This window comes from Eleutherodactylus coqui, chromosome 13 (assembly GCF_035609145.1).
Source record: "Eleutherodactylus coqui strain aEleCoq1 chromosome 13, aEleCoq1.hap1, whole genome shotgun sequence".
NCBI lineage: Eukaryota > Metazoa > Chordata > Amphibia > Anura > Eleutherodactylidae > Eleutherodactylus > Eleutherodactylus coqui.
Window position 1 is genome coordinate 68,137,065 of NC_089849.1, and position 15,392 is coordinate 68,152,456.

The 15,392-nt window shown below is 47.9% G+C and overlaps 1 long non-coding RNA gene across 1 annotated transcript; it reads right to left on the minus strand.

Annotated features, from left to right (window-relative positions):
* Positions 1-1,133: 1,133 nt before the first annotated feature.
* Positions 1,134-1,614, minus strand: LOC136587871 (uncharacterized). The gene is made up of 3 exons (XR_010787509.1): positions 1,575-1,614; positions 1,347-1,475; positions 1,134-1,216 (listed from the first exon to the last, which is right to left on the minus strand). It is a non-coding gene; the product is annotated as an uncharacterized lncRNA (long non-coding RNA).
* Between the last annotated feature and the right edge of the window lie 13,778 nt (positions 1,615-15,392).

Consider the following 15,392-nt stretch of genomic DNA (forward strand, 5'->3'; position numbering starts at 1 on the left):
CTTTAGGGCTCTAGATTAGCACCATTAAATAGAGCCCAAATATTAATGCAGTGCCAACCATATGGCTTATCTAATAGTGGCAGTCATACGCATTCACTGCTTTTGAACTAACCAGACATAAGTCATCTTCCTTTACCGTATACAATGTAACATGGGAGTGCACATGCTTTTATACGGGCCGATAATCGTACAATTTCTGGCGATCCTGCAAGAATCCTAATGACTACCGTTCAGTGTAAATGTATGCAGAAAACTGAAGGATGGATCGGCCCGTGTAAACAGGCAGTTGATCACTTATGAATGACTGCCTGCTTACTGTGAATGGAGGCAGGCAGACCGGTATGATCCCCGGCCCACTCCGCCTCCATTCACTAGTATTAATCATTCCTGGGTAAAATCACAGGAACGGTTATAATTATCGCTGTTAGGCATCTTGCGCCCGACAGGTTGTCCCGTGCAAAAGCGCCTTTTGTTACATAAATCCTCCCCCAATTATATTAGGTTCTCATGATAATTAATAAGTTCTGTTTATGGAAAGAATTTAGCCAAAACCTCCATAGAAGTTAATATACATTTATTTGTACATGAAAGATGTTACTCTTATGCAATGTTATTACTTTCAATAGAAAGGAGCAGATGATGGTGAGTCCGCTCTTCAGGCCTTGGCTTACATATGTGTTGTTTTTGGATATCCAGGTCCAGGTCACGTGTGATGGAGAGGAAAGAGCAGCAATTTTTGAAGTATGGCCCGTCTAGCTGAAATGTATCCTGGATGTTCTTCTTACAACACTGCGGTTCGCCAGTCAGCCTTCTATAAGTCCATGTCTGGTAGGTGAAGGAGTTACTTCTGCCTCACAACTTTCTTCTGTCATTGTCACCACATTGTAGTTGAGACATTCAGAAGGTTCCATAGCAAGTAAGGTTGATAGAACTCTTTCAGTTTCAACCTATAATTAGTAATATGGCGATCGGAATAAATCCCGAGATGTTTGGTGTTATGATCCACGTTGATGTTAAGTGGGGGGAATTTGATGGTACTGTTATTCCGATTTTTAGAACAGTCCAGTTGTTAGAGTTGTATCATCCACTTGATGGAAATGGACTGTTCTAGATGTTAAGTAGTGGATGATTTATAAGATGGTAAATATAATTGATGTAGAAAGGCTCATTCCCGGATGATATGGGAATGTGGCTGGATTGTATGAGCCAATTACTCCTGTAAGAACACAAAAATACATGTCTGAGATTCTGCTCTTCACAGATATACATATAATAAGGGGTCTAGTGTGAATGTGTTACACATCAATGATAACACTCTAATGGATATCACTGGGCGTTATACTTACAAAGTCCCATTGGAATGGTGGGCAGGAACTGCCTGTCTCTACATCATCCCAGTCAATAGAGTAGAAGAACGGGTGGGATCTGATGGAAGATGTTATCGGCAACCGGTCACAAGGAGTCTTGCAGAGGAGCTGGAAAATAAGAGAAGCCATTAGCCATTATAATATGTATTAGGTTGTAGTACAATAACTTCTATTCCTCTCAATCATCCTTCATTTGATGCTACTCACCCCGTCGATTATACTGATAGCATTCGGGCACATTCCCTCTAGATAAAAAGGTTCATCCTCCTGCAGTGATATATAATAATCCTCCATTGTGCCTTCGCCATAGAATGGTTGATCTCCTATGCTCATCATGTATAAGATGACACCCAAAGAGAAGGAGTCTACCAGGTGGTTGTAAATGTCACCGTTCATCACCTGTTAAAATATCAATGGGAAGATCAGCTGAGTATACAGGTGAAGGGATTTACATACAGAGGCTATGAGGACAGGTCTGTGATTAGATTAGGGTAGATAGCGATTCCTTGGGTGGTGATGGAAGTTAACATACTGGAAGCCATAAGTAACAGGTTATTACTTAGTCCTACTGTATACAGCAATCAGAGAGGAACGTTCCTTACCTCTGGGGCGGTGTAACCTTTAGTGCCTAAAAAGTCATTCATCGTGTCCTCCCCAAACACATTAATCGCAGCTAATCCATAATCAGCAATCTTAATGTGCCCGATGTCACTGAGGAGTATATTTTGGGGCTTCAGGTCACTGTAGAAAGAAAGAACAGACATTTATTATGATGGATGGTTCATGAAAAGAACCACATAGAATAGATATGTAAGAAGACAACTTAGTGATACAGAATTTATATATAAGGATATAACTAATTACCGATGTACTACGCCATGATCATGTAGGAATTGGATGCCGCAGACCATCTCTGCTGCAAACGGTCTGTGGAGAAGAAAATAGGGGATTGGTTAGTGACTCCATACATAATCCTAGAGATCATCAGAAGATATACAGACATGCCCTGTTCATGTTTAAACCCCCTCCGGTTGTCATTGTCCCTTGCTCCAGGACCACAATGTACATGCAGCAGCTTATAGGATTCAGCTATAAGATATTTACCTTGTTGTTTGATAGTCAAACGGCATCCATTCCATCATCAGATGGTGCAGGTCTCCTCTGGCCATGTAGTCCATAGCAATTATATAATGATGTTTCTTCTCTGTAAATGCCCGCAATGATATTAAGAAGGGGCTCCCAGCGGCAATGGTCAGAGCGTCCAGCTCGGTATAGATTTTATCACCGGTGCGGCTCTTGTTCATAATTTTAATGGCCAGCAGTTCTTCACTAACCGGATCAGATGCCAAGACCACCTGGAGGAGAATCACATCAGATCAGGACAAGGAGAATTTTGGGGAAAGAAAGTGATTTATTATGAAAATAAGTCTAATTTTTAGAAGAAATTTAAATCTTTGGCCACTTACTTTTCCAAATGTCCCCGCTCCAAGCTTTCTATGGAATGTGAGGTGATCCAGGTCAATGGATGTTACTGTATTGACCTGTTCTCTGGGGGGTGGAGTCCGGCTGCTGGCATTACCAAGGTGTTCAACTGGTATCACGGCTGGGTTAAGGCTTTCATCTGTTGGGAAGAGAAAAGATTCAATATTAACTAGAACTGTAAAATCTATATTTTAAATGAGATTTAACTTAATAAAAAAGTCCAATATTTGGGATCTAAGTTATTAGAACTAATAGAAAAATTGCCCTTGTTGCCCACCATAGCGACCAATCAGAGCTCAGATTCCATTTCTGGAAATTCCGTGGAACAATGAAAGCTGCATTATGATCGGTTGCTATGGGCAACAAGAACAGTTTTTCCATTAGACAGTTTGGATAAATCAGGCCTACAAATAATTAGCAGTAAAATCCCCTACAGTTTAACCATAGTGAACTATTTCCAGCTTACCTGGTGCTTCTTCCTCCAATGATCTATTGGGTGTGGAGTCACTGTACTTGATTTTCTTGGACTCTTTAAAGGAGATGGTTATAGCCGATGACCGGGACCTTTTTAGAGCACCATTTCCATTCTCTATGGGTCTGGCGTAGTTGAGACGCCTTCTACGTTGGACAACCCAGTCTCTGTTGTTTCTCATCCTGTTCTGGGCTGCCTCTCTCTGTGGATTTGGGGTCTCTTCGCTCTCCGATCCAGAGAATGGGACGCTTGCAGGTGTTTCTTGCAGAGCCTCTTCCAACTCCAGCTCTGTGCTGATGATGTTCCTCAGCTTTATGAGGATGGCATCTTTATTCATCCTTCTTATTTCTGGGGCCAGTTCTCCAATTTTCTTCATGGAGTCATGAATGGCCTTCTGGAGTTCTGCAGCGGATTCTGCAGAATTAGCACTCATGAGATTCTCCATATTCCTTTTTTGGGTATGGATCTCATGTCTCATGCTCGATCTTCTTTTCTCCAGATTTTGTCTTTTAGACATTATTTCTGAAGTGGCATTATCCATATCCGGAGGCTGGGTGTCTTTTTGCCCTAAAACGAATATGGGTAGCTGCTCTTCGATAATCCCTCTCCTCTGTATCAGAACCTGATCTCGTTTGGCTCTTCTACTTTTCTCTATCATAAAAATCACTTTTTGCTTTGTGTATCACGATACGCAAAGGGGGCCGCCTTACAGTCGGAAGTCTGTAAGGCAGTGATTTCCTTCAAGGCAGGACAGTGGGATATAGAAGGTGATGATGTCATCAAATCATTTGTGACATGTTTCATATGGAATCTCACTGTAGTAGAGTTCAGCAAGTTGCCGTGACAAAATTCATACAGTGAGATCATAATATTGGTGTTCTACAAGCACCATCATCAAGTAGTGTGAAATATATTATAATTTCTGTGTATAACAACCAGAGATGGAGTGTAAAGTTTTCTATTGTTTCATGAATGTCAGCAGTCAAATTCCTGTAATGCAACATCTTCCAATTCTGCAAATTATATAATCCATTCCTGTAGATGTACATACTGTACAAAGCATACATACACACCTATACATACAGTATGACAACCCATGGTGGTTCTTAAAGGCCATGATGTGATAAGTCTGCTGGCATTGATGTGCTGATACTATAGGGCTAACACTAGAGATGAGCGAGCGTAATCGGCCACGCACCTTTTTCGCCCAAGCGCCGCGATTTTCGAGTACTTCCGTACTCGGGTGAAAAGATTTGGGGGGCGCCGTGGGTGAGAGGGGGGAGAGGGAGAGAGAGAGGGCTCCTCCCTGTTCCCCGCTGCTACCCCCGCTCCGCCACGCCTCCCGGCGCCCCCCAAATCTTTTCACCCAAGTACGGGAGTACTCGAAAATCGCGGTGCTCGATCGAGTAATTACTCGAAACGAGTAGGTTCACTCATCTCTAGCTAGCACCTATGGTTCCATTGGCTATTGCATTGGCTCCTCCTGGAGAGGCTCCTGAGTTTCAGAAGGTCCACCACGGACTATGAAGATACACAGGGGCCCAGTAATTGTCGGAATTATGAGAAAAGCTTCTATATACTCTGTGTGACAATTTTTCTTGCTTGGTGGATTATTCATATTCCTGGGTTACCATGTGCCAGATTAACGGCCTTTTACCGTATTTACAAATAAGTTAAATAATCGTTTCTTAACTCCTCAATGACTGGCTCATTTTAAGCCCAAATAACCGACTAATTGTTCATTTTTTTATAGTTACATTCCTAGAGCCATACAATTTTTATTTCCCCATATGATGGCTTGTTTTATGTAGGAGAAGTTGTATTTCCTAATGGTATAATCTTGGTGTACATTTACAACAGATGTTTTATTTAGCCATTGCTTTGATTTTTTTTCTCCAAAGTTCAGCATGCAAAATAAAAGACACATTTTTTTTCATTCAGTCCAATTACGTTGATACTAGAGATGAGCGAACACCAAAATGTTCGGGTGTTCGTTATTCGTAACGAACTTCCCGTGATGCTCGAGGGTTCGTTTCGAACAACGAACCCCATTGAAGTCAATGGGCGACCAGAACATTTTTGTATTTCGCCGATGCTCGCTAAGGTTTTCATGTGTGAAAATCTGGGCAATTCAGGAAAGTGATGGGAATGACACAGTGACGGATAGGGCAGGCGAGGGGCTACATGTTGGGCTGCATCTCAAGTTCCCAGGTCCCACTATTAAGCCACAATACCGGCAAGAGTGGGCCCCCCCCCTCCCAACAACTTTTACTTCTGAAAAGCCCTCATTAGCATGGCATACCTTTGCTAAGCACCACACTACCTCCAACAAAGCACAATCACTGCCTGCATGACACTCCACTGACACTTCTCCTGGGTTACATGCTGCCCAACCGCCCCCCCTCCCCCCCACAGCGCACACCAAAGTGTCCCTGCGCAGCCTTCAGCTGCCCTCATGCCACACCACGCTCATGTCTATTTAGAATTGCGTCTGCCATGACGAGGGACCGCAGGCACACACTGCAGAGGTTGGCACGGCTAGGCAGCGACCCTCTTTAAAAGTGGCGGAGCGATAGCCCACAATGCTGTACAGAAGCAATGAGAAATAGAATCCTGTGCCACCGCCATCAGGAGCTGCACACGTGGGCATAGCAATGGGGAACCTATGTGCCACACACTATTCATTCTGTCAAGGTGTCTGCATGCCCCAGTCAGACCGGGCTTTTTAATTCATAGACACAGGCAGGTACAACTCCCTATTGTGAAGTCCCTGTCGACCCACAGCATGGGTGGCTCCCTGGAACCCACTGGCGGTACACAGAAATATCCCATTGCATTGCCCAACACAGCTGAGGTAGTAATGTCGTGCTTAATGCAGGTGGGCTTCGGCCCACACTGCATGCCCCAGTCTGACTGGGGTTCTTTATAAGTGTACAGATGTAGTAAAAACTCCGTGTGCACCTACAGCATGGGTGGGTGCCAGGAAGCCACCGGCGGTACATAGAAATATCCCATTGCATTGCCCAACACAGCTGAGGTAGTAATGTTGTGCTTAACCCTTTCCAATCCAATTTGTATATGGTTTTCCTAGGGGGCTTACTCTTTTTCTGCTGTTATACAACGGCGCTATATGCTGGCTAAAGCCAGTACTGCATGAGCTGACACGTAGGATAGACTCCGACAGCAGAGAGGCTGGCAATATACAGTAAGAGAACCCCGACGGACGTCTACCAACAACGGAGCTGTACAGCCTTAAACCCTAATGTCTTCACAGGTCACACAGTGGACTGGAAAGGGTTAATGCAGGTGGGCTTCGGCCCACACTGCATGCCCCAGTCAGACTGGGGTTCTTTACAAGTGGACACATGTAGGTTTAACTCCCTGTGGACCCACTGCCTGGGTGGGTGCCAGGAAGCCACCGGCGGTACATAGAAATATCCCATTGCATTGCCCAACACAGCTGAGGTAGTAATGTCGTGCGTAATACAGGTGGGCTTCGGCCCACACTGCATGCCCCAGTCAGACGGGTTCTTTAGAAGTGTACAGAAGTATTAAAAACTCAGTGTGCACCTACAGCATGGGTGGCTCCCTGGAACCCACCGGCGGTACACAAAAATATCCCATTGCATTGCCCAACACAGCTGAGGTAGTAATGTCGTGCGTAATGCAGGTGGGCTTCGGCCCACACTGCATGCCCCAGTCAGACTGGGGTTCTTTACAAGTGGACACATGTAGGTTTAACTCCCTGTGGACCCACTGCCTGGGTGGGTGCCAGGAAGCCACCGGCGGTACATAGAAATATCCCATTGCATTGCCCAACACAGCTGAGGTAGTAATGTCGTGCGTAATACAGGTGGGCTTCGGCCCACACTGCATGCCCCAGTCAGACGGGTTCTTTAGAAGTGTACAGAAGTATTAAAAACTCAGTGTGCACCTACAGCATGGGTGGCTCCCTGGAACCCACCGGCGGTACACAAAAATATCCCATTGCATTGCCCAACACAGCTGAGGTAGTAATGTCGTGCGTAATGCAGGTGGGCTTCGGCCCACACTGCATGCCCCAGTCAGACTGGGGTTCTTTACAAGTGGACACATGTAGGTTTAACTCCCTGTGGACCCACTGCCTGGGTGGGTGCCAGGAAGCCACCGGCGGTACATAGAAATATCCCATTGCATTGCCCAACACAGCTGAGGTAGTAATGTCGTGCGTAATACAGGTGGGCTTCGGCCCACACTGCATGCCCCAGTCAGACGGGTTCTTTAGAAGTGTACAGAAGTATTAAAAACTCAGTGTGCACCTACAGCATGGGTGGCTCCCTGGAACCCACCGGCGGTACACAAAAATATCCCATTGCATTGCCCAACACAGCTGAGGTAACGTCAGCTGTAATGCAGGTGGGCTAAAAATTAATTTGATTACACTGTAGGCGAGGGCCCACAAAAATTGCTGTATCAACAGTACTAATGTACATCCCAAAAATTGGCCATGGCCAGCCAAGAGGGCAGGTGAAACCCATTAATCGCTTTGGTTAATGTGGCTTAAGTGGTAACTAGGCCTGGAGGCAGCCCAGTGTAACGAAAAATTGGTTCAAGTTAAAGTTCCAATGCTTTTAAGCGCATTGAAACTTATAAAAATTGTTCAGAAAAATTATTTGAGTGAGCCTTGTGGCCCTAAGAAAAATTGCCCGTTCAGCGTGATTACGTGAGGTTTCAGGAGGAGGAGCAGGAGGAGGAGGAGGAGGAATATTAGACACAGATTGATGAAGCAGAAATGTCCCCGTTTTGGATGGTGAGAGAGAACGTAGCTTCCATCCGCGGGTGCAGCCTACGTATTGCTTACGTATCGCTGCTGTCCGCTGGTGGAGAACAGAAGTCTGGCGAAATCCAGCCTTTGTTCATCTTGATGAGTGTTAGCCTGTCGGCACTGTCGGTTGACAAGCGGCTACGCTTATCTGTGATGATTCCCCCAGCCGCACTAAACACCCTCTCCGACAACACGCTAGCCGCAGGACAAGCAAGCACCTCAAGGGCATACAGGGCTAGTTCAGGCCACGTGTCCAGCTTCGACACCCAGTAGTTGTAGGGGGCAGAGGCGTCACCAAGGATGGTCGTGCGATCCGCTACGTACTCCCTCACCATCCTTTTGCAGTGCTCCCGCCGACTCAGCCGTGACTGGGGAGCGGTGACACAGTCTTGGTGGGGAGCCATAAAGCTGGCCAGGCCCTTAAAGACTGTTGCACTGCCTGGGATGTACATGCTGCTCGATCTACGCACATCCCCTGCAACATGGCCCTCGGAACTGCGCCTTCTGCCACTAGCGCTGTCGGCTGGGAATTTTACCATCAGCTTGTCCGCAAGGGTCCTGTGGTATAGCAACACTCTCGAACCCCTTTCCTCTTCGGGAATGAGAGTGGGCAGGTTCTCCTTATACCGTGGATCGAGCAGTGTGTACACCCAGTAATCCGTAGTGGCCAGAATGCGTGCAACGCGAGGGTCACGAGAAAGGCATCCTAACATGAAGTCAGCCATGTGTGCCAGGGTACCTGTACGCAACACATGGCTGTCTTCACTAGGAAGATCACTTTCAGGATCCTCCTCCTCCTCCTCCTCCTCAGGCCATACACGCTGAAAGGATGACAGGCAATCAGCCGGTGTACCGTCAGCAGCGGGCCAAGCTGTCTCTTCCCCCTCCTCCTCATGCTCCTCCTCCTCCTCCTGTACGCGCTGAGAAATAGACAGGAGGGTGCCCTGACTATCCAGCGGCATACTGTCTTCCCCCGCCCCCGTTTCCGAGCGCAAAGCAGCTGCCTTTATGGTTTGCAGGGAATTTCTCAAGATGCATAGCAGAGGAATGGTGACGCTAATGATTGTAGCATCGCCGCTCACCACCTGGGTAGACTCCTCAAAATTACCAAGGACATGGCAGATGTCTGCCAACCAGGCCCACTCTTCTGAAAGGAATTGAGGAGGCTGACTCCCACTGCGCCGCCCATGTTGGAGTTGGTATTCGACTATAGCTCTCCGTTGTTCATAGAGCCTGGCCAACATGTGGAGCGTAGAGTTCCACCGTGTGGGCACGTCGCACAGCAGTCGGTGCACTGGCAGCTTAAAGTGATGTTGCAGGGTGCGCAGGGTGGCAGCGTCCGTGTGGGACTTGCGGAAATGTGCGCAGAGCCGGCGCGCCTTTACGAGCAGGTCTGACAAGCGTGGGTAGCTTTTCAGAAACCGCTGAACCACCAAATTAAAGACGTGGGCCAGGCATGGCACGTGCGTGAGGCTGCCAAGCTGCAGAGCCGCCACCAGGTTACGGCCGTTGTCACACACGACCATGCCCGGTTGGAGGCTCAGCGGCGCAAGCCAGCGGTCGGTCTGCTGTGTCAGACCCTGCAGCAGTTCGTGGGCCGTGTGCCTCTTATCGCCTAAGCTGAGTAGTTTCAGCACGGCCTGCTGACGCTTGCCCACCGCTGTGCTGCCACACCGCGCGACACCGACTGCTGGCGACATGCTGCTGCTAACACATCTTGATTGTGAGACAGAGGAGGAGGAGGAGGAGGAGGGTGCTTTAGTGGAGGAAGCATACACCTCCGCAGATACCAGCACCGAGCTGGGGCCCGCAATTCTGGGGGTGGGTAGGACGTGAGCGGTCCCAGGCTCTGACTCTGTCCCAGCCTCCACTAAATTCACCCAATGTGCCGTCAGGGAGATGTAGTGGCCCTGCCCGCCTGTGCTTGTCCACGTGTCCGTAGTTAAGTGGACCGTGGCAGTAACCGCGTTGGTGAGGGCGCGCACAATGTTGCGGGAGACGTGGTCGTGCAGGGCTGGGACGGCACATCGGGAAAAGTAGTGGCGACTGGGAACTGAGTAGCGCGGGGCCGCCGCCTCCATGATACTTTTGAAGGACTCCGTTTCCACAACCCTATACGGCAGCATCTCAAGGCTGATGAATTTTGCGATGCGGACGGTTAACGTTTGAGCGTGCGGGTGCGTGGCGGCGTACTTGCGCTTGCGCTCGAACACTTGCGCAAGCGACGGCTGAACGGTGCGCTGAACTACACTGCTGGATGGGGCCGAGGACAGCGGAGATGAGGGTGTGGGTGCAGGCCATGAGGCGGTAGTGCCTGTGTCCTGAGAGGGGGGTTGCATCTCAGTGGCAGGTTGGGGCACAGGGGGAGAGGCAGGGGTGCAAACCGGAGACGGTGAACGGCCTTTGTCCCACCTTGCGGGGTGCTTGGCCATCATATGTCTGCGCATGGTGGTGGTGGTGAGGCTGTTGGTGTTGGCTCCCCGGCTGAGCTTTGCGCGACAAAGGTTGCACACCACTGTTCGTCGGTCGTCAGGCGTCTCTGTGAAAAACTGCCAGACCTTAGAGCACCTCGGCCTACGCAGGGTGGCATGGCGCGAGGGGGCGCTTTGGGAAACACTTGGTGGATTATTCGGTCTGGCCCTGCCTCTACCCCTGGCCACCGCACTGCCTCTTGCAACCTGCCCTGCTGATGCCCTTGACTCCCCCTCTGAAGACCTGTCCTCCTGAGTAAGCGTTGCACACCAGGTGGGGTCAGTCACCTCATCGTCCTGCTGCTCTTCCTCCGAATCCTCTGTGCGCTGCTCCCTGGGACTTACTGCCCTTACTACTACCTCACTGCAAGACAACTGTGTCTGATCGTCATCGTCCTCCTCACCCACAGAAAGTTGTTGAGACAGTTGGCGGAAGTCCCCAGCCTCTTCCCCCGGACCCCGGGAACTTTCGAATGGTTGGGCATCAGTGACGATAAACTCCTCTGGTGGGAGAGGAACCGCTGCTGCCCAATCTAAGCAGGGGCCCGAGAACAGTTCCTGGGAGTGTTCCCGCTCCTGAGCAGGTGTCATTGTAGTGGACTGAGGAGGCTGGGAGGAAGGAGGAGCAGCAGACAGAGGATTCGGATTGGCAGCAGTGGACGGCGCAGAACTGCGGGTAGACGATAGGTTGCTCGAAGCACTTTCTGCCATCCAGGACAGGACCTGCTCACACTGCTCATTTTCTAATAACCGTCTCCCGCGTGGACCCATTAATTGGGCGATGAATGTGGGGACGCCAGAAACGTGCCTCTCTCCTAATCGCGCAGCAGACAGCTGCGACACACCTGGATCAGGAGCTTGGCCTGTGCCCACACCCTCACTTGGCCCTCCGCGTCCTCGGCCACGTCCACGTCCACGTCCTCTAGGCTTACCCCTACCCCTCAGCATGCTGTATTACCAGTGATTAGATTTCCCAGGCAGGAAATAAATTGGCGCAAGACTGCAGGCCAAATATAATTTTTGCCCTTTTTGGAAAACGAAAGGCCCCACTGCCTCTAGTGAATGAATTATCTAAGTTTAATAACTGTGCTGTGTCCCTGCTTATGTGTCACAGAACGTGAGGGTAGCAGAGTTATTATAACTCTTGGAGAGCAGGTATTTTTTTTTCCCAATTAAGGAAAGCAAATGGCGAACCCAGCAGTAAAGCGTAGCTGGCTGCGTATGATTTAGCAATGTTTTTCACGCAGCTCACACGTCTACACAGGCGTAAGGACGGACACAGGCTGGACAAATAGATTTCTTTTCAGTTTTTTCCCACCAACAGGCAGCACTGCGTATATTCAATGAACCTGCGAAGTTTAATAACTGCGCTGTGTCCCTGCTTATGTGTCACAGAACGTGAGGGTAGCAGAGTTATTATAACTCTTGGAGAGCAGGTATTTTTTTTCCCAATTAAGGAAAGCAAATGGCGAACCCAGCAGTAAAGCGTAGCTGGCTGCGTATGATTTAGCAATGTTTTTCACGCAGCTCACACGTCTCCACAGGCGTAAGGACGGACACAGGCTGGACAAATAGATTTGTTTTCAGTTTTTTCCCACCAACAGGCAGCACTGCGTATATTCAATGAACCTGCGAAGTTTAATAACTGCGCTGTGTCCCTGCTTATGTGTCACAGAACGTGAGGGTAGCAGAGTTATTATAACTCTTGGAGAGCAGGTATTTTTTTCCCCAATTAAGGAAAGCAAATGGCGAACCCAGCAGTAAAGCGTAGCTGGCTGCGTATGATTTAGCAATGTTTTTCACGCAGCTCACACGTCTACACAGGCGTAAGGACGGACACAGGCTGGACAAATAGATTTCTTTTCAGTTTTTTCCCACCAACAGGCAGCACTGCGTATATTCAATGAACCTGCGAAGTTTAATAACTGCGCTGTGTCCCTGCTTATGTGTCACAGAACGTGAGGGTAGCAGAGTTATTATAACTCTTGGAGAGCAGGTATTTTTTTTCCCAATTAAGGAAAGCAAATGGCGAACCCAGCAGTAAAGCGTAGCTGGCTGCGTATGATTTAGCAATGTTTTTCACGCAGCTCACACGTCTCCACAGGCGTAAGGACGGACACAGGCTGGACAAATAGATTTGTTTTCAGTTTTTTCCCACCAACAGGCAGCACTGCGTATATTCAATGAACCTGCGAAGTTTAATAACTGCGCTGTGTCCCTGCTTATGTGTCACAGAACGTGAGGGTAGCAGAGTTATTATAACTCTTGGAGAGCAGGTATTTTTTTTCCCAATTAAGGAAAGCAAATGGCGAACCCAGCAGTAAAGCGTAGCTGGCTGCGTATGATTTAGCAATGTTTTTCACGCAGCTCACACGTCTACACAGGCGTAAGGACGGACACAGGCTGGACAAATAGATTTCTTTTCAGTTTTTTCCCACCAACAGGCAGCACTGCGTATATTCAATGAACCTGCGAAGTTTAATAACTGCGCTGTGTCCCTGCTTATGTGTCACAGAACGTGAGGGTAGCAGAGTTATTATAACTCTTGGAGAGCAGGTATTTTTTTCCCCAATTAAGGAAAGCAAATGGCGAACCCAGCAGTAAAGCGTAGCTGGCTGCGTATGATTTAGCAATGTTTTTCACGCAGCTCACACGTCTACACAGGCGTAAGGACGGACACAGGCTGGACAAATAGATTTCTTTTCAGTTTTTTCCCACCAACAGGCAGCACTGCGTATATTCAATGAACCTGCGAAGTTTAATAACTGCGCTGTGTCCCTGCTTATGTGTCACAGAACGTGAGGGTAGCAGAGTTATTATAACTCTTGGAGAGCAGGTATTTTTTTTCCCAATTAAGGAAAGCAAATGGCGAACCCAGCAGTAAAGCGTAGCTGGCTGCGTATGATTTAGCAATGTTTTTCACGCAGCTCACACGTCTACACAGGCGTAAGGACGGACACAGGCTGGACAAATAGATTTCTTTTCAGTTTTTTCCCACCAACAGGCAGCACTGCGTATATTCAATGAACCTGCGAAGTTTAATAACTGCGCTGTGTCCCTGCTTATGTGTCACAGAACGTGAGGGTAGCAGAGTTATTATAACTCTTGGAGAGCAGGTATTTTTTTCCCCAATTAAGGAAAGCAAATGGCGAACCCAGCAGTAAAGCGTAGCTGGCTGCGTATGATTTAGCAATGTTTTTCACGCAGCTCACACGTCTACACAGGCGTAAGGACGGACACAGGCTGGACAAATAGATTTCTTTTCAGTTTTTTCCCACCAACAGGCAGCACTGCGTATATTCTATGAATAATAACTGTGTTGTGGCCCTGCCTATACAATTCTTTCCCTGCAGTATCAATGGAGGGTGCAATGCTCTGCAGAGGCGATTTTGAGAAGCCCAAAAAAAATGCAGCACAGCCAACAGCAGCCTGGACAGTACTGCACACGGATAAATATGGCCCTAGAAAGGACCGTTGAGGTTCTTGAAGGCTACACTCACTCCTAACACTCTCCCTGCCTATGCAGCACTTCTGTCCCTAATGCCAGGTGCAACGGTCTGCAGAGGCGATTTTGAGAAAGAAAAAAAAATCCCACTGCTAACAGCAGCCAACACACAGCTATCAGTGGCCCTAATAAGGACCTTTGGGGGGTCTTGAAGCCTACACTAACTACCAATTCTTTCCCTACAGCAGCTCCGGTATAAACAGCACTGTCCCTCATCTAACTCACACCGCATCTGAGGCGAGCCGCGGGAGGGGCCGACTTTTATATTAGGCGAACACCTGATCTCGCCAGCCACTCACAGCAGGGGGGTGGTATAGGGCTTAAACGTTGCAGGGGGAAGTTGTAATGCCTTCCCTGTCTTTCAATTGGCCAGAAAAGCGCGCTAACGTCTCAGGGAAGGAAGTGAAAGTAACCAGAACACCGCATGGTGTTCGTCACGAATAACGAACATCCCGAACACCCTAATATTCGCACGAATATCAAGCTCGGACGAACGCGTTCGCTCATCTCTAGTTGATACAAATTTATGTAGTTTTTAAGTTTATTGTTTTTGCATAGTAGATATTGTCACCGAATGACCACTCATCACTTATTGTCTTCTTCACATCACGTAAGCCTTTCATGACTAAGGATCACTGATGAGCCGGTGGCCATGGTCACAGAACCATAACTTATTTATTTTTCAGGTGACATACAGGAGGGCTTGTTTTTGGCGGGACCCGCTGTATTGTTCATTTGTACCATTTAACCTACCATATAATGTATTGGAAGACTTATAAAGGGTCACTCCAGTGAAAACACATTTTCCATGCCTGCCCCCCCTTCACTTGATTGTCTGTCACACTCTAGAGGTCTTCTCTGTGTATTCCAGCCACTTCTTGAAGCTGAGAGTTTTTACTTTCCCTTAAACATCTACACCATGATGCATTAGCTGAGGCTATACTATTATCATATAGACTTTTACTTAGATGTTGCATTAATATTTTATAAAGGGAATCTCCTACCATGACAGACCCATTTAAAGTTATGCCTTCATAAATACCTACTTCTCACATTGAAATCTGTCAGTGACAATGAGAAATTAGACAAGAAGACATCAAAGAAGAAGGCCCATCTATCAAGACCTGCAAGGCAAACAGTAAACATTAAATAGTTGCATCAGCAACAGCACTGTCCTAAAGACCCATTTAAACACAACGATAATCGCTCAAAAGATGTCGCTCAAGCGACTTTTGAGCGATTATCGTTGTGTCATTTAAAGCAAGATGATCGCTTAAGAGGAGCGATCACC